The sequence below is a fragment of the Chinchilla lanigera genome, unplaced genomic scaffold (genome assembly GCF_000276665.1).
Source record: "Chinchilla lanigera isolate Chin_1 unplaced genomic scaffold, ChiLan1.0 scaffold00040, whole genome shotgun sequence".
NCBI classification, from domain to species: domain Eukaryota; kingdom Metazoa; phylum Chordata; class Mammalia; order Rodentia; family Chinchillidae; genus Chinchilla; species Chinchilla lanigera.
Genome location: NW_004955441.1, coordinates 16,096,126 through 16,122,885, shown reverse-complemented (window position 1 = coordinate 16,122,885; position 26,760 = coordinate 16,096,126). Strand labels below are relative to the sequence as shown.

General features: G+C 41.5%; 1 long non-coding RNA gene across 1 annotated transcript in view; it reads left to right on the top strand.

The window, feature by feature from the left end:
* The first annotated feature begins 24,496 nt into the window (after positions 1–24,496).
* The window catches only part of LOC106149247, a 9,691-nt gene continuing 7,427 nt past the window's right edge, over positions 24,497–26,760 (top strand). Inside the window, exon 1 of the long non-coding RNA XR_001235295.1 lies at positions 24,497–24,598. This is a non-coding gene — a long non-coding RNA (uncharacterized LOC106149247). The remainder of the gene's footprint in view (positions 24,599–26,760) is intronic.

Below are 26,760 nucleotides of genomic sequence, written 5' to 3'. Positions count from 1 at the left end.
TAATTAGCATTAATCCCAATATGAGCTTGTTTAGCAAGATCATATAATGGGAGACATGACTGTAGAGTGGAGACTGGCCTGACTCCAGAGGAGTGACAGTGACCGGGGCAGAGTGCTGGGGACAGATACAGCTCATTCTCAACTCAGGCAAAATCGCATGAGTTCTCATAAGGCCACCGTGTGTGGCCATCCAGAAAGTGGCCAGTCTTAAAGGCACGGGAGACTGGGGAATTGTACGGTGTGAGCTGTCTGCCAGCCTCCTAACTGGGGCAAGGTTTCAGTCCTCAGGCTGAAGACAGGAAGACAAAGCAAAGGAACAGGCTCCTGGCATAGGAGGTAGCACTCTGAGCGGACCCTGGAAGTTTCAGGAGCAATACATTTAGGAACGAAAAATAGGATTTAAACGAGTATCAGTTTAAAGACTGAACTACTGGTTAATTATTTGAAGACAAATGTGAAGAGGAAAGGAAAGGAACAGAAAGCAGACAGACAATGATAGCTGTTTCTCCAAGCAAGGACTCCTGATTGATTGGAAAGAGGAAAGAATACAAGTTATCTTTAGTGGGTCTGAACGAGCAGTTTGATTCTCAGTAATACTGGTTACAGGAGAAGACACACAGATGATTTGTGACTTTAGTCAAGATCCATGTGTACAAATGGTCAGGACTGAAAAGAGGAGGTGCGGCAGGCTCCGCTCTAACTAATTTAGAAGAAGGTGAAATAAAGAAAACACCCCTCTACTTTCTAGTACTGAACTGTGCCTCTGCCTTTGTTTCTAACCTGGTCCTCTCATCTTCCAGATTCTCATGCTATCCAGGCCCTTTCTGTTTCAGTTTATTCCTCAAGCCACTTACACCCTATGGCCGGTTATTTTGTGTGCATTTCTCTTGGTTTGAGCTCAAGCTGCTGTTCATGCTCTTCTCACAGATCCTTGTCCAGCCACAGATTGGTTTGAGTCCTTAAATTCTTTTCCAGCCTTTTAGCCTTGCTTGAGAAACTTCCTAAACAGTGATGATTAGTTCCACCACAAGTCTTCTCTCCAGCTTGGCAGGATCCAAAATGCAACTCAGCAATTCTGTTAGTGTTCTCTAATTGACTCCCAATTATAATTCCCGCATTATAATTCCAACAGCTGTTCCGAACTATCTTCCAGTCCCAATTACAACCCATTCATTCATTCAATAAATATTTTTAGCATTTACTATCCACTAAGATCCCTTCTGGCCATTAGAGAAATGACAATGAGAGAAGCAGGCACCATCCCTGGTTTCACGAAGTAAATGGGTGGGGCAGACAAAAATCCAAGGAGCTAAGAGGAGCTATGCTTAGAGCGCTAGTAGGGAGAGCACAGGGATGAGCAAACCTTTATCGCAATGTGTTTCATTTCATCTCAGGAATTTTGCTTTCTGCAGCTAGCAGCTGCACCAGTGTTTTCCCTGGCTTCCAGCAGTAGAGCGCTATGCTTGATTAGGATTCACCAACCAGACTCACCAATGTGTCAGTTTGAAACAGAATAGTTGGGAGGAAAAACTGTGTGAAAGATAAACTGCCAAGGGGAGCACAGCGGCACCGTGTGGTATCCAGGGCTGGGGCTCTTTCCTGTGAGCAGGAATAACAGCGATCAGGTACCCTCGGGAGGAGCTGGGTAGTACATTCAGGTACTTCTTTTCTTATTCATACAGCCTCTAATCCTGAAATAGCCCTCATATCTAAAATATTACCAGCTCTTACATTTTTAAAGAAGTCCTTTTTTGCTTAAATTATCTAACATTTCCTTTGCTTATAACTAAGAACCCACACAGATATAAGAATGTCTGAAAATGCATAGGAGGGACGCACGATCTGAATGAGGGTAGCTGTTCCTCATTGCCTGGAAAAGCCAACATGCAAGCTGAGACCTAAAGGAGAGGTAGGACTGATTCACACGAAGCATGTTCAAGGCAAGTTTTCAGGAAGAGGGAAGCCAAGGGACAGAGCAGACTACTGGAACTCAGCGTGACCAAGGGCCGCGGGAGGGTAATGAAGACACGGAGGAGTGGCGTGGAAGCTAGAGAATTAAGCAAAGACCTCATCAGTCTAACCATCAAAGCTGGGTAGAGTTGGAATTTTATCCTAAGATCAACTGGGAAGCTTATGGAATATGATAGATGGGATGGTGAAAGAATCAGACATGCACTTTAGATCACTTTGCCAACAGTAGGAATTTATATCGGAGCGGGGCAAGAACCAGGAGGAGAAATCCCTCCAGTTTGAATCAGCATTCCCGGGAGCCCAAGCAAAGTGCAGACAGGTGAGAAAGGAGGAAATGGCTTTAAGATCCTCTTTTACAAATTTGTACAGATGACTAGCCTTATCTGACACACACTGCTTAAGTGTCCACATCCCTACCTCAGTATCTGTTAATTTGTGTTCAACTTATTTATGTTTTCCACATGGTAGAGACCGTCGCAGGGGTCAGGAGCATGGTCGATGCATGAGCGAGACAGGGCACATACCTCAGGGAGAACGAGGGGCAAACAGTGAATGCACACTGAATTATTCGTTCTTGTGGTATAACATTTTAGCCCATATCCTTTCTGATACTGTGATCCTGTGAATATTACTCATTCCCGTGTGCAAACGACTTCCTGTTTATCAGTGAAGACCTGCTTCCCAAATCCTGGGGCTTCTCCTCTCACCCCCTGGCCACTGCCAAGTCCTTTGACTATTGGTTGTTTCGTGAGAAAGCACCTCTTGGCTTCGAAGCCCTCTGTCCTCCTCTGCGGCTCCACAGTATCCATCACTCAGTTCTCCTGCATGCCCCGCACTTGGGCATCTCGGAAGTGGCAGTTGCTAACCCGTTTCTCTTAGCTGTTCCATATATTTTTCTTGAAAAGTCCAAATCCACTCTATAGCCCTGGGCTGCCGCTTCAGAAGGATTCCCCGTTCACTTTGGTGGGACTACGCCACCAGATCCTTCAGTTCAAGGTCCTTTGAGTCAAACGTTGCCTTTCTTATCCTTGCATTCTGTAATCCTCCTGTACTCCTTAACCTCACTTTATCCCCACCGCTGCTGTCTTTTGGGAAGTTCACTCTCTTGTCTACACCATTGCCTCGGCACTCTATCCCATCCTCCTTTTCTCCAATTCTTCTCTTCATGCAACTGGTAAAATTATATTTTCTAACTATAAGTACTATTCATATTCAGTCTTTTTTTTTTTTCAGCTAAACAGACAATGTCCTAATATGGTATTTAGAATTATTTGTGATCCCATCATGTTTTGGTCTTCTCATTTTATCCTACTGCTACTTATTTCTTTATTTCTTACTTATTTATTTATTTATTTATTTATTATTTGAAGACGGATTTCACTATGTAGTCCAGGCTGACCTTGAACTTGAAATCCTCCTGCCTCTGCCTCCTGAGTGCTGGGACAACAGACCTGCATCACTCCCACCGCTGTCCTTTACATAGCCTCTGTTCACATGAAGTTTCTCATTGTCCATAAAAGAAAAGTTGTTCTTTCCCATGACCAGCACCACCCAATGCTGAATACTTTTTTTATTTTCCTTTTTACTTCTTTCTATTGAAAATCTTACTGATTCATCAACGCCAGGTTGAAATACTTTTGTCCTTTAGCTAACTGTTCTAAACAACAAGTAATGCCCTGTCCTTTTACAGTCAAAATTAAGAATTCATTTACTCAACAAATAGTTTTAGGCTCCAGTTTATTACCGCAGATGTCATTTGAGGTGCAGCTGTGAATAAGCAGAAGTCCCCTCTCAGGGCTCACGGTGGGTGTCGTGTGTGAGGAGGGAGGGTAGACAATAAAAGAGCAGAGGTGGATGACTACCAGGTCAGTGCCGGAGAGGAGGCAGCACAGTGAGGGAGATGACAGAAGCTGGTGTTTTGGCGAGGAAGGCAGGAACACTGCCCCGCAGGGTGACGTTGGGGGGCTGAGCAGGTGCGGGGAGGAGGAGTCTCCCAGCGAGAAGGGCAGCCCTCAGAGCCTGTGTGGTGAACAGGAGGCCACACTCAGGGCCCAGAAAGGCTGGCCACAGGGAGCGACCGAGGGAAGGAGGTAATGCAGGAGAAGCCGCAGGACCATGTGTCCTAAGGCTGACGGGGCTGGGCCCTGCATTTTGGGAATTTGTCTACTAAGGTGTCGCCCCATCCTGAGCAGGGGCCATGCGATCCACTTCATATCCCCCAATGCCCAGCACTGGGTGAGCTGACCTCAGCATTCTCTTTCTAGCTGTGTTTCACTTGAATTATACTCAGCTATTTGATTTTTACAGGATACACAATGCCAGTTTCTTCAGACCTTCGTCCTGGGTCTTAATTTACTCTCTTTCAGTGGTCTTTGTGCCCCTTCTCTGGACTGTAGTGCAACTAATTTTTTTTGTTCTTTGTTTTCTGGTTTTGTTTGTTTGTTTGCTTTTGTTTTTTGAGACACAGTCTCGCTATGTAGTCAGGGCTGGCTCTGAGCTCACTGTGTAGTCCAAGCTGGCCTTGAACTCATGGCAATCCTCCTGCCTCAGCCTCATAAGTGCTGGGATTACAGGTGTGTGCCACCACACCCAGCCAGATTCCTTTTAAATTATTAAGAATCTTCAGTAATGGTGTGAAGAGTCTTAGGTATGCACATGTGACATTCTTTTATGGACAAGTTCTCTCAGTTTTCATATTGTTTTGGGGAGGACTTTACTGATGTGAATATTACATGCAAACTAATACTTGTAGATCCCAGGAACTGATATGGTGTGGCTTGCAATTCTAACAAAAAAATTAGAAGTACTTGAAATTTAATACAGGAGAATTTCTTTACAAAATAGTTTACCACAGAGACAAGAGGGCTTTTTATTTCTATTTATTTTTATGGTGAGATGTTTTATTTTATTATTTTAAGAACGACCTGAGATGGTGGCACTTCTCTGTAACCCCAGCATTTGGGAAGCTGAGGCAGGAGGATTGCCTCAAGTTTGAGGCCAGCATGGGCTACATAATGAGTACAAGACCAGTCTGCACTACATAGCCAAACCTTGTCTCAAAACACCAAAATAAAAAGCAATAAAAATAAATAAATAAATAAGAATTAACTTATGTTAATTGTACAAATTAATGAGTTTTCCTGGGACTTTTTTGTACCTGCATACACCATATTTAAACATTTCCAGGGGAGGACTATTTAGAAAGTAGTGAATGTAGCCCATGTATAAAATGTAATTTCACTTCCAACAGGGAGCCCATGATAGGCTGAATCTCATGATGGCTGTGGGTGAACTGAGATGATTTATTTTAATTTTCCTAAATCTTTTGTGTTTGTGTATGGGGTGGGGACAGACCAATAATACAGAACTGTGAGGAGGAGTACAGGAAATGCTGTACAGTGCTCAGGTGAATGTCTGGAAAACACAAAGCACAGTAACTATTTCTTTCTTGCCCCTGGGTGGGTTTTCCCTAGCTGTCCTGCAGGTTATTCTTTTTCACTCTACTTAGATCCATTTTCACTGTCAGTGCCCTATCCTGTACCCCAGGGACGGCGTCATCTGGATTACAGCTGGCTTTGCCACGGGTCAGCTGGCGGGGATTCCCACAGGGGATGGAGGACTGGGGAACAGGAGAAGCAGCACATTCCTTTTGTATCCTTGCTTCTTTCTTGCTGAGCTTCTGGCGGTAGCTGGATTCCTCTTTATTCTTTTCCTTCTCCACGTCTCCAGCTCTCTCTGCCCTCTTTCTAGCTTTTTTCCCTCCTGTTGGTAAAGACTGAACGAGATAACATCCCTGATTGGTCTGCTGAACTCTGCCTACCTCTCTGTAAGTAGTTCTTTCAGTAAGTTCTCTGAACTATTGGAGTGAAATGTTTCTTGCTGTGGACTTGGACTGGCTTTTCGAATCCTTTCTTTCAACCAAAGTTAATTCCATTAAAATGGGGAGAGATCTGAGACCCATTGAGTGGGATTTACATTAATTCAACAAACATTTTTAACCATGACTCATGACCATGGGCTACCTCCCAAGCAACGGGGAACACTAATTACAATTTTGCCTCTGCTGTTCAAGTCAGCACACTGGGAGGGGGCAGGGGGTGGTGAGACAGAGGTAATATGTGCAAAGGTGAATAGTTCAGTCTGAAAAACAAAAATGTCTGCAAATCAAAATAAAAATCCAGAAATTGTAGGAACATGTACCTGACAATAAGCTATTTCATAAAGATATTCTATTGAATGCTTCACAGAAAAGAGACCCTGAGGTTTTGTTTTGTTTCTGTTCTTTTGATAGAAATTCATCAGGTGGAGATGGAGGGTGGACTGTTTTTCAGAGCAAAAAGATACACAATTGGGCAAGAAGTTAAAAAATTGCTTGCACATCTGATGTACAATTTGGAGTGATGGAGTGCTTATAACATTGGTGTTTGGGGATAATTAGGAAACAGTACAGGGAGAGAGCATGGGGCTGGGCATGGTGAAGAGTTTTCAAGTGGTGGGAAATGACCATGGAGAGACAGCTGGGACTAGTTACAGAGACTGCATGTGCGGATTGAGGTTTGGAACTTTACCTCTGTCATGGTTTATGCCTAGATGGCCCGCCAAAGCCCCACGTGTGCAGCGGTGGTTTTGGGAGGTGGCTGGATCATGGGTGTGTAATGCACAGTGCTGGATTAATCCCCTTGGGAGTTTATAGCTATTGTGATGTTGGGAGGTGAAGCCCAGCCTGAGGAGTTGGGCCTTGGGGAACATGGCCTAGAAGGGTCTGTCTCCTTCCCTCCTCAGTTCCGTTTGCTCTGCTTCCCACCACCATGCCATGAGCTCGTTCTCCTCTGCCGTGTCTCCCTGCCTTGGAGCCAGCTTACTGTGGACTGAAACATCTTAAACTGTGAGCCGAATAAACCTTCCCTCCTTTAATTTGTGAGTGTCAGGTATTTTGTCTCAGAGATAGGAAAGTAACTAGGAAAAAAAATAAAGCAAAGTAACTAGGACACCCTAATAGATACATTTTAAGCAACTAATTCTTTTTAAACTATGAAGCTGTACAGTATATATTGCAGTATTGAAAAGAGAACAGTGGAAGGGGTACAGGTTAGGAAGGTAACAAAATCAGATGGTGTGAGAGGTAGACTTGGTAAAGGGGAGGCTGAGAGACCGGGAGAGTGCACTGACCTTACAGAGGAAGACAGTCAGACATACCTGACATGTTTAAAGTGGGTTACATTTGTTGACCAATTTTATGAGTAGACAAAGACATCTACGGTGGGACTGAATTTGTGGCTTGGATAGGTAAACGTTGTCACCACTGACTGAACATGCCGAGATGAAATATTTGTGGCAATGTCAGATTCAGACTTTGTGAGAACTGAAGCTAGTACACTTTTAAATCCTTTAAAAAAAATAAGGACACAAAAAAGTAAATGCTTCCTCCACTACTGTGTCATCATTTGCCTTTGGAAAACCGGTTGGGCCATATATGATGATGCAGTGAGAATATAGTGAGTGTGATAGTTGAAGAATGGTTTGCATTCTAGATAAACAAAACACTTTCCTGGAGTCTTAAAAATGTCCATATCATAAAAGAAAAAGAAATGGTTCCATATTAAGAAAAGTAAGTAGATATGGCACTGCATGCAACACTTGATGCTGGCTGTCCCTCTCACTGAAAGGGTGTTATGAAAGGTAGTGGTGTTTATTTTAAGGAAATGAGTAGAGACAGCATAGGGATAAAAGGGAATTATATCTAAAAGTTACCTTCAGTAAGCAAATGATTCCAGCTAGAGGAAATGAAAAGCAAGGAGAGAAAGGAAGAAGACAAATGTAATGAAAAGTTAATATTTGGGCAATTTGACTGGAAGGTATCTGAACAGTCATTGTACCATTTTCCACTTCTCTTTAAGTCTGAAATTGTGTCAGAATAATATTCTTTTTAAAGAGTGAAGTTTTAGAGGAAGAAAATCTTGATTTGAATCTCAGTTCTACTATTGTATAGCTTTACAATTTGGTGCAAATTGCTTAATCTCTATTTTCCTGTAGCTATGATTTGGAAGAATAGCATATTTTATAGATTGCTTTGAGAGTTAACTAAAATGAAAAAATATAGTATTTATATTCTACTTTGCTTAACAAGTGCTTTTATCTCAATGTTTGGGTCCCTCTTATATTTTTGTCTTTTTTTTTCAGATAGGGTCTTGCTAGGAGGTCTAGGCTGGCTTTGAACTCTTCCTGCCTCAGCCTTCTGAATGGTGGACTTATAGGTATGGACACCACACTTGGCTTCTGAATGTTGAAATCTTAATCCACAAGGTGAGGGAAGAACATTTTTGAATAAGATTCGTGCTTCTCACATAATAAGAAATGTGTATTTGGTCTGCTCCATTTCTTGGCATGCAGTTCCTAAAACCTTTAAGGTTGGAAGTTTTAAGAATCTTCTTGCATGCTAATGAGATTATAACTAGGGCTTCCTTGATAGCCTCTGGGAGGGGTCTGGTTGTCAAGCAAACCAGCCACTTGGTCAGAGGACTGGAATTTTCAGCTCCACCCCTGGTATCTGGGGAGGGTACAGGGACTAGTTATCAACGGCCAGTGATTGAAGCCATCATCACCACATAATACAGTCTTCATAAAAACCCTAACGGACAGGGTTGGGAGAGCTTCTAGGTTGTGGAGCTTATGTAGGTGGCCAGAGAGGTCAGGAAAACTCTGTGTGCTTCCCATAGACTGCACCTTATCCACCCATGCTTCATGGCTGTCTGTATCCTCTGCAATGTTCTTCACAATACACAGCACATGCCAGTGACCCAAGGAGGGTGGGAACCCAGTCAACATCCCATTGGTCAGAAGCACAGGTACCAACCCAGGTCTTATGATTAGCATCTGAAATGAGAAGCAATCTGTGGAATGGAGCGCATGACCCCTGGAGTCTCCTCTAGCTCTAGCTAGTGTCAGAACTGGATTTGATTGTAGGCTGCCTACCTGGTGTTGGAGAGTTTGTCAGTGTGGGAAAATCCACATTCTGGTGTCTAGAGTGTATTGATGGTGAGTCTAAGAGTAGGAAAAGACACTTCCCTATTGTGCCCTTAGAAAAGAGGCCTCAGAATATGCTCTTGACTTTTCCCTGTGGAGGTTCCCTGTGTAGGAGGAAGATGGTGCTTACCAGCAGAAGGTTCCCTGACTAGGAGGAAGATGGCGCTTACCAGCAGAAGGTTCCCTGTGTAGGAGGAAGATGGCGCTTACCAGCAGAAGGTTCCCTGACTAGGAGGAAGATGGCGCTTACCGCAGAATGTGCTAGTACTTTCGTCTTGGACCTCCCAGCCTCCAGAACTATGAAAAATTAATTTGCATTGTTTATAAACCAAAGTCTGTGATACTTTTAACAGTAGTCTGAATAGACAAAGACACTAAGGTTCCTAGATAAAAGTTTCAACAAATGACCATTAATATGATAAATAAACAGTGATTTTAATATCAGATAACTACAAGGAAAACGGTGTCTTTAGGGCACATTAAATTTCAAAATATTAGGGGAAGGAGACAGAAGTAGTGAGGTTATGGGAGGTGGGTTTCTGTGAAGTTATCTGGACCTCAGGCGGGCAGAAGATCGCACACAATTTTCTAGTAGGCTTTTGGAAGACCCTGGCTTGCATGTGACAAATGCCCTAAAAGAATCCCTAAATATTCTGCTGAAGATGTACAACAGATGTAGCTTTGCTGAATCTCTGTGACTCTAACACAATGTCAGAGTGGCCATGTATTGAGGGACAGAATACAGAAAAGATTTCTTCAGTTCGTGTCTCAATAGATGGACATTAAGTTTGCTTTCATTGTCATTAATTTTTCTAATGCTTAAATTCTCTTCTCTAAAAATCACTAATTGAATATTAAAGCCATATTCTGTCCTCTTTTGTATTTCTGGAATCTTCATAGGCAGTCAGTGAAGATTGAACATCAAGAAAAATTTGTTCATTGAATGATGCAATGAGTAAGTAAATGAAGGAAGATATGAGTTATTTTATTGTTAAATATGTATAGTCATATTACTTTTATTGCATTTCAACCACAAGTCTTTATGGACTTATTTGCTTCAAATTTTAAATGGACAGGAGAAATTATAAGTTTGTCTCAATTTTATAAACATAATTTGAAGGAAGTATCCAAAAAAGCTATTATAGTTTCTTTCTTCTTTTTTGCTTATTTTCAAAGAACATTGGTTCTGTGTTAAGAAGAAGGTAATAACATTATTGCTGGACATAGGAGGTTTCAAAAAAGGAATTAATATCTATCCATATAATGCCCATTCGTTCCCCTTCTCTGCTTGACTTTAAAATTAATTTGACTATAGAACTGTCCTACAGGGTTAATCAAGAGTGACTTTGTTTATTAAATATAGTAAAGGTATAAATAAATAGAATTACAATGACTCCTGCCTAGAAATTGTGCTTACAGATCCACAGGATATTGACTCAGTAGTATTCCACCAGCTCACTGTACACATGCAGCTTCCTAGAATAATGAGCTGGAGTGTGTACCTAGTGTTCTAATTAAAACCCAAGGCCATTCATCTATCTAATTGCAGCAGTGCCCTCCAGGACACTTCTGCTCCAAATGTACCATTCTTCCTCTGCCTGAGCAAGTGACTTTAAAGCGTCTTGGCTTCTTGCCAAGACCTGAAGTGAAAAATTTACTGACTGCGATATCGCACTAGAAATAGCATTACAGGATGAAAAATCCAGAGGACAGGCAAAGAAGTGAGATTTTCTAGCATGTTTCTGGAGCTATAGCTTCTAAGTTTTTGGCATTCACTCTTCATATCTAATTTTCTTCACAAATTAATAAAAATCATCTGTTATGTAAAAGCTTTCTAAAATACACTAAAACCCATGAGCGCCTAAGCTAAGAGAAGGATGAAGCTTTAAAGAAGCAGGCAGTTATGGAAGCTGCTTTGCTTCTATTTCCACACTGATTTCATCACTGATGGCTCAAACGCCTCTTTTAAGAATGGTCAGAACTAGCAACTCCGGAAACGCAAAGGTGAATTTACCCAACAATAGAAATATCCAATTTTAGAGTGAAACCTCCATATGACAACCTATAGATAATTAGGACACAGACTTTACTTTCTGCTAACATACAGAGTGAGGCCGCCATACCTGCAGGTTCTATATCCGCCGAGTCAACCAACTGCTGATTGAAAGTATTTGAGAAAAAAATCAATTTTGTCTACACTGTACATGAATAGATTTTTTCCTTGCCCTTGTTATATGAACAATACACTACAACAACTATTTATGGAGCATTTCCATTGCATTAGATATTATAAACCACCTAGGGATAATTTAAAGCATATGGGATGAACATGCACAGAATATACACAGATAGTGTAGCATTTTCCATAGAGGACTTCAGCACCCTAGATTTTGGTATCCATGGAGGTCCTGGAACTAGTCCCTAAGAGATACTGAGGGACAACTGTGTTAGTTTGATTTAGGTAATATTTGTGGGGAGGTTTAAAAAAATAGGTAAACAGTACTTTTTTTACATGAAAATAAATCACTAATGCTATTACAAGAATCATGAAGCTAGCATTTATTTACTTATTAACTATGTTCCGGACACTATTCTAAGCAAGTTACACAACACCATATTTAAGCCCCACAACCACCATAAGGTATAGGTGTGATTTTTCTCTATTTTAAAACAGATAACTGAGGCATGGAGAGCTGAAATACTCAAATTATTGAAGTATTTAAGTTCAGCATTCTAGTTTATGCCTAGACGTTCCCCGAAAGTCGCTTGCGCTCATAGGTGGGGCTTTTGGGAGGTGGTCGGATCATGGGTGTGTGTTACTGGACCAAGGGTGTGATGACTGGGTCAGCCTACTGCTTGGTTTAGCATAGTTTTGGGTGTGGATAATTTGAAGCCCCACCCTGAGTGTGGGAATAGAAGGGGAAAGGAAGACTTGCTGCTTGCTGCTTGCCACATCACGGGCTGTTTCTCCTCTGTCATGCTACCCTGCTTTGGAGTCATGCAGCTATGGATGAAAACTTCTACAAAACATGAGATAAAGTAAACTTTTCCCCCTTTAACTTTGGGCATCAGGTATTTTGTACCAGCAACAAGAAAAGTAAGTAGGGCATCAAGTGTGGTGGCAGATACTTCTAATTCTAGTACTTGAGCAGTTGAAGCAGGATTATGAGTTTGAGGCCAGCCTGGAGTATATAATGAGTTCAAGATCAGCTTAGATTACACAGTGACAGCTTGTTTCAAAATACCTTTTTTTCTAAGTATTCTGCTGCCCATTTAAATACTGAATATAAATACAATTTTTAAAAATGTAAATACCTACTGACGTTTCCATTTTTATCTCACAGGATAAATACAAGATATATGAACTAAATAAGTAATATATTACATTAGGCAACAGTATTTGTAGTGTCTTAAGTAGTGGCTATTAAGCCCTGGAAGAGCCACCGCTATACTTGCACAGTTGGAACTGCAGACCGTTTCATAACGTGTAAAACACACATTTGCTCAAAACTTTGCCTCACACCAGTCAATCCAAAGACTTTCTTCCAGTTCTAATATCCCCCTCCCAATGACCTCCAAGTCTCATTCATAAGTAACAAAGATCATGCATTTGTTTCTCCTACTGAGACTCCATTTCAGAATTTTTTTGGTAGTATTTTTTTCTTGCTGAAATAAGTCAACAGACCTTACTTTAATTATATCATAACATTATTTATGGAGGTTGCATTGTACAATTTGGAAACTCAGTAGGGTTCAGCTGGGAGCCCTCCCCTTGGTCTGCTGATGTATTCATCTTTCAAGGCCATTTGTATCAGTTCAGCTCAAGGTTACAGCAACATAATATAGAGAAGAGTCACATATTCAGTCTGAGCTGGTTTTGTTGATATTCCAGAGCAGGGAATTTATTTTATTCTGAGAAAATTAGACTTCATCCATTGTGATTTTTGTTGCTCAAAACAGACTTGTCTTTGTAGTAGGCAGGCTATAAATTGGCCCCAGTGATTTCTACTTCCTCGTTTTTCTGTTCTGGTGGAATTGTATCCCAGTGATGGGGCGGGCCATGGCACCCTGATTCTAATTTGTAGAATTCATCCAAGGTGATAAGATATGGCTTCCTGGATTAAGTTAAGAAGACTGAGTTATTTCTCAAGAGAAAGGGTTCTCTTTCTCACTCAGTGCTGAGTAAGGCCAGCCGCCATGTTACAAGGTCCCCTGCAGGGAGCTCCAGGTGGTGCAGAACTGAAGCTCCCAGGTAGCAAATCAGGGAGCACCAAGGAAGCTTGGAAGCGGACCATGCCTGCCTTGGGTGTTGAGGAGACTGAGGCCTCTGCAGACAAGGCTACAGCAACCAGGTGGAAGCCTGAATGAGAACCACCTGGATTTCCAAGTCACAAGACCTGTGAAATAATAGTTTCTGGTGGGGGAGCGACTGGGGGGTGACCTATTACACACTAATAGATGACTCATGTGGTGCCGGAAAGTCGGGCACTGCCGCAGTGAAACCTAAACCACGGGAGTGGGTTCAGAGGCTTAGGCCATATTTACAAAGGTTTAAATTGCGTGAACTCCCTGGACTAGAAATGCAGACTTTTAAGAGCAGCACCGGGACCTCAAAACAAAGTGAGGAATTATTAAGGACTAAAGTAGTGATACAGGAGGCTTCTTATCATATTACATGGTAGGAAGCGGGGCAAAACTGTTGCCTATAGTAGCCTGGAAACAGAGAATATGCCCGTGCAACTGGCAAATCTTGCTAGGGAGACTTGCAAGCAAACTGCTGAAGGTGCGGGCTGGTTTCTTCTTCTAATAAAATGGGAAAGCAAAATGGTGAACTGAGAAAAGGAATGTTAAACAAAGGGACCCAGTACTCCCGCATTTTGAAAGTCAACTTACTCCAGATACCAGATGATATTGAAGTTAAGAAATATACTCTGAGAAAAAATTAAGTCTAAGTGGCTGCAAGGATGACATGACCTGGGAATGAAGCCAGGGCTATGACTCTCATATCTTCTCTTAAAAACTCAGGTTTTAGGGTGTGCAGTGTCCTACAGTATTATTCACTCACACAGAACGCTGCAGAGATGAAGTATGCCTCACGGATCCTCTCAATTACCAAAAAAAGTCTGGAAGAGATTTATGAGGGATGCTTTTTTCCAGTGGAATGAAGCTCAGTGTGATTTATAGGAGATTCACAAAACTTTTAAATTAATTATTAATTGAAATATAGCCAGCTTAGATAGAAATGGACACGGTGCTAATTAAAAGAATTAGTCTCCAAATTCTAATAGGAAGTAGATAAAAAACAGAACAAAACTCAGACATGCTGTGGTTCATGAAAAAGAACCAACAGCCAAGAGTATGAGAGTGAGATCCACAAGAATTCCAGGCTGGCTGGATACAGAAAAACAGGCCAAACACAGGAAGAAATGGCACCTAGAAGGTTTAGGAGGCAGCTTATTACATGGGTAGGCCTGGCTGGAATCTCTCTTCCAAAGACTCAGAGCTCTTCCCTGGAGAGTTTTGGGACTTTTACAGGGAAGGCCAGCAGGAAGGTATAAAGGCAGATGTGGCGCATTGTAATTGGAAGGTTGGGTGACATCATGGGTTGCTAAGGGAGTTTAAACATCTCAAGTTACATTGCAAGGTCATCAGTTGAACAGTACAGGTTACACAAAGGAAAAAGTGTCCCATTACATTTGAAGTTACATTGCAAGGCCATAAGTTAAACAAGCATGGGTTACACAAAGTAAGAAAATGTCCCATTGTCAGACTTTCCCAGATATGTCTATCTCATTTTGGCAGACATTCTTGGCATGCTTTGTTTTGTTTTGTTTTTGTCTTTTTGAGACAAGGTCTCACTATGCAGTTCAGGCTGGCCTTGAGCACACTTTCTAACCCAGGCTGGTCTTGAACTTACAGTGATCCTCCTGCCTCAGCCTCCTGAATGCTGGGATTACAGGCGTGCGCCACCACACCTGGTTTGGCATGCTTTATTTAAAAATTTAATTTCCCTTTCAAGCCAAATGGCAGAATTGTTTTGTATGGACCAGTTACTGTCTTACAGCTCTCAAACCCACAAGATTATTGGTAGCAATTGTCCTTTTCTTGTTCTGCCCTTGTGTGTTGGTTATGAGAGGGCACATGCAACTTTTCTGCCAAGTACTGCAGGATGAGAGAAGATTGGCCTGTACCAGACCTGATGGGGGTGATGGATTCTGGACTTTCAGCTGTTAGTGTCCTGGGATAAAACTGCTGGGAGCCTTGGAAGAAAGAGTGTATTTTTCATATGCGAGAGACCTGAGTCACTGAGGTCAGAGACAGATTACAGTAGAAGTTGATGCCCGAGTATTCCTCCCTCCCGGTGTTAACTCCATGTGCAGTCCCTTTCCACTGAGTATGACCTGGCCGAGTCCTTTGTTCCTGGCTCGTAGAGTGTAACAAAGTGACACATGCCACTTCTGAGTTCAGATAACCAAAAATACATGGTGTAATGGTTGATGTGTTGTGTCAGCTTGAGGAGTTCAGAAGTTTAAGTAACTCAGCAGGAGGCCAGGCTCCTCACTTTGTAAGCATCCTCATCCTGTGCAAGAGGAAGGCGCGGTGGTGAGTGTTACACCTGCCCAAAGGGTAGTAGCCTGCCTCCAATATAAGGGAGGGAAAAGGCTTGCTCTCCCCTCTTTTGCTCTTGCTGCCCTCACTGTCTTAGGTCAACTTGAATTATTGGCCCTGTGCCCTGACACCCTGCCTTGGAACCAGCTGATTAGGGACTGAAACCTCCACAAACTGTGAGCTAAATAAATCTTTCCCCCTTTAATTTTGGGCATTGAGTATTTTGCCTCAGCAGTGAAGAAAAGTAATCAAGACACATGGCTTCTCTTTCAAGAACTCTTCCTTACTCTTCCATTTCCTTGCTTGAGGGATTCAGGCTGTTGTGCTATAAGCTACATTGTGGAGAGGGTCACATGGCAAGAAACTTGTGTCACTGACCAACAATCATCACAATGCTGAGGCCTAATAACTGCCGTGTAAGTGAACTCAGAACTAGACCCTGCTTTGTCAAGATTTGAGACACCTGGTGCCCTTCTAACTTAACTACAACCTCTGAGTCAGAGGCACTTATCTAAGCCATAGGCAGATTCCCAACATTTAAGGAAATAAATATTTGTCATTTCAAGCCAGTCAGCTTGGTGATAGGTTGGTATAGAGTAACAGATAATTGCTAAATATTATTAATAAATAATTATTAAAATTGCTCATGAAATTGAGCTTGTCACTTATGATAGCTGACAATTGTATCAACTTGAGTGAGAAATGCCCAGCTAAATTGGATCAGAATAGTTCTGGCTGTGGCTGAAGGGATTTACTCAAGAAAGAAGACCCATCCGGGGTGTGAATGGTGTCTATCAATACACTTGTCCCTGCATGGAATGAAGGGGAAGCAAAGAAGGAGGTCCCCTTCTTCAGAGGAGCTCCAGTCTCCACCTTCACTTTGGACATCATCTCTGGTTTCCAGCACAGACTCTTCAGCCTCCAGCACAGACCCACCGGCCTCCTGATACGGACTTGCATACGGACACTACAGTGAGCTTCAGGCCTTCGACTGGATCCTTCGGATCTCCAGTGTGCAGACAGCCCTTCTGCACTCTTCCATGCCTGACTCTGTGGGTGACCACTGTTAGCCAATCTTGTGAACTCTTATATATTTGTGTATCTTGCATTAAACTGTTTCTCTGGTATGCCCTGACTGATACATCATCATTCTCTTTGACCGTCATGAAGGGTATTGTTCTGTATATGGATAAGCACCATATAATAGTGAATATATAGCATTCTAATAAATCCAAGATCAGAACCAGTCCTAAAGACTGATACAGTAAGGTATTACTCTCCTGGTGTCTCTCAGTGTGCAAACTTTGTCTCAATTTCCCACTCAAAATGTATAAGGTTACATATTCTTTCTATATTTTGTTTTGTTGACTTCTGAAAATTGTTCATTGCTAGGAAATTTCTTGACAGCTGGCACAGTGATAAACACCTGTAATCCCAGCACTCTGGGAGGCTGAGCAGGGGAAACACAAACTCAAGACCAGCCTGGGCAATTTAGCAAAACTCTGTCTCAAAATTTTAAAAGTTAGAAGGGCCCAGGGATGTAGCTCAGTGCAAAGATGTTGTGTTCAATCCCCCAGTACCACCACCACCACCAGCAACACCACCATCACAAAAAGACATAAAAACATTCTTTTGAGAAATCCCTATTTATCTATGTTTGGTAATTAATCACATCTAAAGGCAAAACCTTACACTTAGAATATGATCTCTGAAGTTAGAAAAGGAGAATGCATTGCCCTTCCTAAGTCCTGACAACATTTTAGTTTCAAGAGCATTAATATACAGCGGACAATAGACATGTCTCTGGGATGTCCACTGCATTGAGATGCTCTGGAAACAGCTGGCTTTCTAATCTCAGATAGACTTTCCATCAGAAATTGTCAATAGGTGCTGTTTGGATAAAAAATGTCCCCCAAAGGTCGCATCCCACTGTAGGCAGGGCTTTGGGGGGGGTGACTGGACAATGCAGGTGGTATGGCCAGTGTGCTGGTAGGAGAGTGGGTCTGGCTGGAGCTGAGTCACCAGGCTGTGCCCAGAAGGGCATTTCTCCCTCCCCATCTCATCCCTTCTCTCTACACTTTCTGACACTGTGACGTGAGCCACTTTTCTTCAGCCCAGGCCTTTCCTTTCTGCTGTTTTGCCTGGAGCAGGTAGACCATGCAGGGACTGCACCTGCTGAAGCGGTAAGCCAAAATAACCCTCTCCTCTGCTAAGTTGTAGGTGTCAGGTATTGTGTCTTAGAGACAAAGTAAGTGACCAAAATGACAGATCAAGGAAATCCTAGGAGTCCTAATGCCGTTAAACAAATCATCTACTGTAAAAGTAGAAAACACAAATGGGAAACCTACACATTAATGGTAAATCACTGCTTGATCATTTAACCAAGCTTGCCCTTAGAAAAGTGTTTGTTCCTTTGATATCTGCCATCCTCCCCCACCCCACCCCCAAGAAAATAAAGAGAAATATAATCCCTGTTCTTTTGTTAATGTCAGATGTGTTTGTTTCTTTGTTTGCTTTGTTCTTGAGACAGGTCTTGCTGTGTACTTCAGACTGGCCTTGAACTCACTACACAGCTCAGGATAGCTTTGACAGTGATCATCCTGTCTTGGCCACCCCAGTGCTGGGATTCTGGGCATGCACCATCAGGCCTGGCTATCAGAGGCTTTTAAATGGAAAGTTGCTACACTCTCCATGAGGTCACTCCCCATGGCAAAGAGAAATTGGCAGAAATTTTATATCAGTATGCAGGCTGGGAAATTGCAAAAAATGTACAGAGGATTTTTCTAGTGCATGGTTTGTCTGCCAACAAAATAGTACTGGGAGAAGTACAAAATGAAACATTAGTGAGATCTCGGAGCTCGGAACTCATCTCCTTACCTCCAAATGGACTTCGTAACCCATGTAGAATTGGTCGGTTGAGTCTAAACAGGTTTTTTTCACTCTTACTATATTCCAAACAATTGCTATCCAGGCCTAACCCTCCTTAACTTCTGAGACCAGGCATATTCAGGGTGATATGGCCGTAGGCTACAATCTTATTTTCGTGGTAGGACAAAAAGAAATAAATCTACTTAATTGCATTTCCTACATTGGCTACTCTACACAACCTTACTATTGTTTGAGTAATCATTTCCCTAGGAGTCTCATTACACAGCTCTGAAAAGCATTGTTTACACAGTAACTCTGCTTCTTTTACTGACTGCCACAGTTCTCTTTGTTTTTCCTAACTGGAATGCTAGGGCTTTGGCCAGCTCTATTGTGTGAATCTCGGGACATAAATACAGCCCTAGCGCCTTACACTTGCATTTTCCACCAACCATTTAATCCTTGGTATAAAAATAAATCTAAATGCCACTTCCTTAATCACTTCCAAGAGTCATTGTCTTCCACTGGAAGCTTTGGCACCTGAAATATCCCCGAGAACACTAACCTTCAATAATGCAAAAGGCGTGACCCAGAACAGCAGCATATGTCTGCAAAACATGAGAGCACTGTGCACACGGTTACAGACAACAGGGCTGGGAACTCTTCGGAACTACTCTTTCCGGTTCACTATTTTCCTTATAGATTTTCAATCTCACTTAATAAGAGTTATTCAGCTGCTCCCAGGGAATTTGTCTTCCTCAAGGAAGATGTACCCGATGCACTACTCAAGGTGAATGGCGGTTACACCTCAGGTGAGTAATATTTTTACATTTAAGCTTTTATTTGTTTCCGTCACTGTAACCCGTCTCGTGTCAATAATGCCATTGTAAAAGTCTCCAGGAAACCAAGACTCCAGACTTCTGTGGACAATGTCTTCTTGTGACATGTGTCTAGAAATTTATTTATTTATTTACTTTTGTCTAGAAATTTATGAGACAAAACTAGTATAGGCTGTTCTAGAGTATTCCCCAGTGGAAACACTGATTTACTTTTTCATGCATACCGTCTGCGTGGTGATTTCTACAACGAATATGATACGATTAAAATAGGGATCAGAAATTTACTCTAAATCTTACTTGAAATTTTAAATAATGCTTCCACAGCTCTCAAAGCTTAAGAACAAATCTAAGAGATTTCAGCCACTTGACAGTAGCAACTCTAGTAGTTTTAGACACTGTACCAGACAGTGAAGTCACTATCTGTGCCAATAACAACACTTTGTGTTGCAGTTAAGTAAATGTCAAGTTTTAGACTACTCCTGTACAGTGACTTCATATTTAAACCATCTCCAAAGGAGATCCTAGTAGATTTGGTCATCCTCTCTCCTCCCAAGTTCAGTAGTTTCTGCAGGTGGCTTTGAAGCATCCCACCATGTTCGGTCATCTTTCTTTTTCCTTGCTCTGCTGCACCTCCTCTCTTTCATGCTCTTTGGCAGACATCATCACATTAGGTGTTCATAAAACTCACCCTTCAACAAACAAATAAAAGATAACATCCAGGTTTGGCTTGAAGCTGTTTTTCTGTTTTCTTTTTAAGATAATGATATTATGATATTAAAGATCAAAATAGTGCTGTAAATCAGCTATTGTGGTCAACACCTTGGCCTGGTCAAAAGATACCCAAAACCTAATACAACTGGAAACGGTAAAAACTCCCCTCATTGTCAGCTGTGCAATTAGAAATGTATCTTACAACTTTCAGAACACTTACATCTCAGTTCAGAACCTCTCTTCACTGCATAAATCCTTATCTAAAATCAGCCAGTTCAAAGACTCACTTTTCTTCCCTATTGCTTGAAGGATTTCTGAGTCCATATCCTAAACAGATTGTGCCTTTACTTGCTATGATGAGATGGCAACTCAGAATCCATTCCTTGCACTCTTTTCTACTGAAGCTAGTGAGTAAAACTCAGTTTGCTTATATCGTAACAGGTTCCCCTATGTCTGGTACAAAGTCCGTATTCTATGTCACTGAAAATATCTAAAGTTCATTTATCTGGTCATTGTCCAAATTACGTTTTTCAAAGTTTTTAAACATATTTGGTTGTCATTAGCTAGTAGTGTAGTTTTTCTTGTTTTATCTTTCTTCATAAATAAGACTTTAGGGCCAAGGACATAGTTCAGTGGTAGAGCCTTTGCCTCGTATCAGGGAGCTCCAGAGTTTAATCTCTACTACCCTGCCCCCCGCAAAGTTTTTGGAAGATTGGGGACATAAAGACTTGTGAATAAATTCTTCAATACCTTTACATTTAAAAATAAAAGGCTTATTATTTAAATATCAAGCCATTACCAATTGGTAATTTTGCATTAGTGCCAAGTAATTACTTATACTAATTTCCCGTTAATATGTCTATGTTACATTGTATAAATAAGATCTATGCTTATGGTACACTGCTCTATGGTATACCTCAAGGATCTGGATCCTTGTATTTTAAGAATACCACCATACTACCTAATCCTAAACACGATTTAACTAGCTTACAGAGTGGTGAATGCCTAATGTGGTCTAACACTACCGTGCTTGCAGTAAGTGGTAAAATAACAAATAGGTCACTCCTCCTCTGGTAAATTTATGCTTTTCTTTAAAAAACATGAAGTGAAGATACAATAATGCCACAAGGACCACTTTTGGATTTTTATGGGATCAGAACTATTCAGGATAGAAGAGTTGTTTAAGCATGTGATTATGATTTGCTCAAATTGAAGCATAACAATAAAAGTAGAGTTAACATGAACTGCATTCTTTTTCAGAGATTGCTTGAAATATTTCTGATTTAGAGGCTTAAGGAGTAATCACAATTGGTGAAATCATCTATTTTTTAGATTATCTAATAGACCAACTGTGCTGCATTTTGAAAATTTAACCTGATTCTTTTTAAAAAAACATTAGTCTTCCATTTTATAAATCTTATTCCACCTGGACAGCCTCTTTGTGTCCCAGCATACTATCAAATAAGAAATTCACACCACTGGAATTTTAAAAAGTTTGCTTCTGTGTTTCTAACATTACTCTTTCTTTCTTTCTTTCTTTCTTTCTTTCTTTCTTTCTTTCTTTCTTTCTTTCTTTCTTTCTTTCTCTGACCTGAGCCAATTATAGAAACTTTAGGGAGAAATTTCAGTATAATATTAATTTCCTGCTTACTTCCTGTCAGGGCTATTTTGTGACAATCTGGTGATGTAAAAACATTATTAACATTCCAGTACAGGTGTAGATGTAAGAGCTTAAGAATTCTTTCACATAAACACTCTGGCAAGGTAATGAACAAAGAGTTGGAAAAAATAGTAACTGTGAGAAAAGTTAAATATATAGTCCAAGTAGGTCATTTTGTATTCTACTTGAAGTTCAAATAGGCCAGGGAATATTTTTATGCTGAATTAATCCTGTCTTGTGGAATGCATAGCAAGTCCCCAGGGAACCCGTTATGAGCTTGAGGGCATATGCGAAGAGGTCAATTGACTCCTTTCTCTGGTTATGATCATCATTAATGATAATGGACATTCTGTTCTGGGACCGAGGTAAGGGCGTACCTTTTATTGTCCACTGATGCTACTGAAAATAATAGACACATTTATATGAGCGAACTGAGGAGTATCTCAGGGAAGGCGGCCAAAGGAGAAGGTCAATTCCACACGACAGCAGAGGCGGCACCCCACCTTTCAAAGGGGGGAAGGTGAAGTGTCAGTCCAAGAGAAGATGTTTTTGACAGATAAGAAATTTTCCACTTTCATATTCCTCCTTTGTGTGCCTTCAGTATATTCTCTTTCCAAGGAAATGAGCTTTTTTCTGTATTCTTCCCTCTGTCCTAGGTGGAAAAGCAAAGTGAGGTAGAAGTGTCCATAGCCTTTCACTGCACGGACAATCAGAGAACAAGCGGAAGGCATGAGCCTGTGTCTCGAAGGAATGAAGTGTCTCCAGTTCTGCCACAGAGGCTGTGTCCTGGGTCCAGAAAACCCAGAAATGAATGGGACCAGGCAGTCAGTGGAAGGAAATTTGTGGAATCACTGAGCCCAGAAGAAAAACAAACAAACAAAAAACCAAACAAACAAAAACTCCAGAGACCTATAAAGACTAGTTTCTGTTTCAGACTGAAGGGCAAAAGTAAGGGCAGAATGGAGAGAGATTCTCAGGATGAGCCGCACAAAAGATTGAAAAACTGGAAAGAGAAGTGAAATGTAGAGTTGGTAAGATCAGGAAAATTGGATTTTAAGCAATAGGTCAGGTAGTTCCACAAAGCTTATAGGATGTTAGCATTTAGTTGGTGTGTGAGCGAAAAACTCACCCACATAAGGGCTGAAGAATCAAGTTTGAAGTGGTATTTCTTTTTCACATGAAAACCTGGGTTCTCAAATGTGGTGTGCTGATACATGCCTATACTCCCAGTATTTGGGGGGTTGAAGCAGGATCTTGAGTTTAATACTGACCTGGACTTCACAGGGAGTTGGAGGCTGGCCTGGACTGCATAATGAGACTCCATCTCAAAAAAGAATAAAGTAAAATAAAATAAATCTGGGCTGGCACTCCAAGGCTTATGTGACATGGTATGGTGTTGAGGATGAAAATTCTTCAGTCTCATGTTCTGCCTGGTGATGTGATTATATCATGTTGTTTCTTACAGTGGAAGGAATGGTGAAGACAAAGGATACACACACTATTTCTTAAAAAGAGTCTATGAAGATGCCACACAACTTCTCTCCTGATGTCCCACCAGACAGCACTTGGTTAACTGATGCGCTTTGCATGAATTGACTCTAGGAAATGTATTCTTACCCTGGGAAGCCACGTGACCAGTTACAGTCACAGTGTAGAAAAGCGGTGAGATGGCGCGTGCAATTTCAGCACTCTTGAGACTGGAACAGGACAGTGGTGAGTTCGAGGCCAGCCTGGCTACATAGCAAGACCCTGTTTCAGAAATGAAGATCAAACAAACAGTGTAGGGGGAAGTGTTCTTTGACTGAGAAATAAAAAATAGTAAGTCTTAGGGTAAAACACTGCCAGAATGTTAAAGTAAAGCTTGTCTAGTTGCCCATTGAGATGAGGCAAAATGATTCATGACCTGCACAGGCCAGGCTACGTGCCATGCTTCTGTGAGTAGGGCCCCCAGGTATGGTGGCATACGCCTGCAATCTCAGCACTCAGGAGGCTGAGAAGCAGGAAGATCACCACACGTTCTAAGCCAGTCTAAACTACATAGTGAGAACCCCATCCTAAAAAAAATCACACAAAACAAACAAACAGACACAAGCAAAACAACAAACAATGAGTAGGGTCTTTGAAGAATTGGGAATCAGAATACAAGTGACAACAAGATGATTAAGCCAAAACAAGAGAGAAAAGTTCTGTCTGTAGTCTGACCAAGCAACCTGCACTGGTCAAACACCCAGGAGGGTGTCTCAGGGGAAGATCCTTGTGTGAGACACCAACTTCTTACTGTCCTGAGCTTTCTTAACAGACTCAGCGATAGGAAGTCTACTGTACATGTGTGAAAGGGAAAAGTGAATTGAAAGTGGGCAGTATGGAGGTCAAATCTCCAGGTGTGAAATGAGAAAAACCCCATTAGAAACAAAACCCAAGTCAATGAGACCAACGGATATCAGAGGAGAAGAGCTGAGGAGCTGGACAGGACAGGTTTGAAGATTGCAGGCATTCCTGGCAACCCCAGACTCCAACACACATGAACTGGGGGTAAGATATTTCAGAGATTCCAGACTTCTAAATAATTGGCTTGGACTAATGCCTTGCTATTTGGATGATGGTTTATATTTGACACAATGATGTTCATTGGTGAGATGCAACACAAGTAAAATAGATTAAATCAAGAAAGAGAAGCCAGGCATGGTGGCACACACCTACAATCCCAGCATTCAGGAGGCTGAGGCAGGAGGATCATTGTGAGTGCAAGACCAGCCTAAGCTACAAAGTGTGCTCAAGGCCAGCCAGAACTGTATTGCAGGACCTTGTCTCACAAAAGGCAAAAAAAAAAAAAAAAAAAAAATCAAGAAAGAGGCAAAAGGTTGGTGTATCAGAATTAAGGGAGAAGTAGCAGCAAGATTATCACTGGAAACAAAAACAGGTGAGAATTATAGACTAAACTACTTAAATTCTTCTCCTAGAAGTTGGAAATAAATAGACCAGCCTCTTCCGCCAGTGGCAGCCTGGTAATCTGTCCCATGCACCAACCACTGTATTCATGGAGACAGGAAGTGGGAAGACTGTGAAAGGCCCAAACTCCACCTCAGCCTTAAATTTCCGTAGAACACAGAGCACGCGACATGTTACCGGGGCCACAGAATGCAAGCTCTGCGGGGTCACACTGGCATTAGTCTTGTTTGGATGTGAGCAGGTAATCTTGGGTGACACAGAAAGATATCAGATGGCAAAAGCGTAGAGGAATTCTTAGGAATGGGTTTCCTATGATGGGGAATAAGACCAACCAGAAATGTGATCAAGGAGTAGTGACCCTTCCACTCCTCTGTGGAAAAAAATTGCTACTTAGGCATACAAATAAGAACCACAGTCAGAAATGAGAGGACCGAGTGAATATGTAAGAGCATAGAAATAACTGAACTGTCCTTTAGGCCTTCACAAAATTTCTAATGTTAATACTTTTTATGGAAGCATACTTTTTCTCTTGAATAATAGTTTTTCTGACTTCACAGTTCTGGTTGGCTGATATTTTTTCATTTTCTATGTAGAAAATTTGCTGTCATTTCCTTTTTATTTTTTTCCGAGGTGCTCTTATCTTTTTCTCTGGCTCCATGTAAGACATGTTTGTCTTTGGTGCTCTGACAAGTACTTTCAGTTTGTATCTAAAGAGGTTTTATGAAGACTTGGGAATGTGTTGCTGTTGACAGGTGGTGAATAATTTATGTCATTACTTCTTTATGCATTACCTCTGATACCTCCCTCCAGCATAGCGAGATATGAGTTAAAAGATGGAATTTATGCTACATATTTCCTGGGTTTTTTTGTGTTTGACATCTTTTCCTAGTGTTATATTCTGAGTAATTTCTTCAGAGATCTTCTAGTTCATTAATTCTATGTTTAGTTATGTCTAATTGTCCATGTAATACATGCCTTGCTTTTTCTTATATGTATCAGGAATTACGTTTCAATTTTTAAAGTTTTTTTCCAGTTCAGATTTACTACATGATGTTATTGCACACAAATACTTGGAAAAGAGGTTACTGTAGTGAGGCCAATTAAAGTGACCATCGTCTCATTTATTTGCCTATTTTCTTCTTGTTTTTGTCGCAAGAATCTCATTTAGCAATTTTATTCTCTATTGTTTTAGTCACTCTTCTGTTGGTAACACAAAACACTCAGTACTACGACAGAAAGGAGGGCTGTATTTTGGCTTACGTTTTCAGTCCAAAGTCAGCTGGCTCCAGGCAGAAGCAGCCTGGGAGAAGGGCCTGAGCAGAGGACAGCTGCTCCTGTCACAGAAACTAGGAAGTGAGAGGAAGGGAAGAGTGGGGTGGGGAAGTGCCTGCTTCCAGTCACGGCCGCAATGAACCCCCTCTCCCATTAGCCCCGCTTTCTAACAGCACATTCAGCTCTGAACTCGTAGGTAGGCAAATCCACTGATGAGATCGCTCCCACCATCCAATCCCCTTCCAGGAGCTCCACCTCTGAACGTGTGAAACTTTGGAGGATATTCTCAATCTTAGCCATAGCAACCCAATTCTTCTGTGATGTGTTATTCCTCATGCAAGGCTGCCACTTCTAGTCTCTAACTTGTATCTCTCTGGCCTGGCCACTTTCCATAGTCACCACTATTTTATTCTCTGTCTCTGTATATTTGTGTGTATGTGTGTGTGCATATATATATATATTGTCTTGGTTACTTTTCTCTTGTTGTGGAGATTTCAGTCCATACTTGACTGGCTCCAAGGCAGAATGGCACATGGCAGAGGGCAACAGTTCAAGGCCATGGAAAAGAGCAAAAGCAACAAGAGCAAATAGGAGGAGTGGCTGCAGGCAGCCTCTTTCCCTCCCTTACACTGTGTGCAAACTATTCACCCCAGGGCGGGTGTAGCACTCACACCCTTAATCCCAGCATTGCACCATGAATCAATCATAAACTCTGGAAGCCTGCTTCATGAGTGCATAAAGCTTTGGGGAGACATCCAGACACAAATCATAATATATATATATATATGAAATCATGCAGTACTTTTGTTTCTGTCAGTTTATTTCATTTAGTGTAATGTTCTCAAGTTCCATCCATGTTGT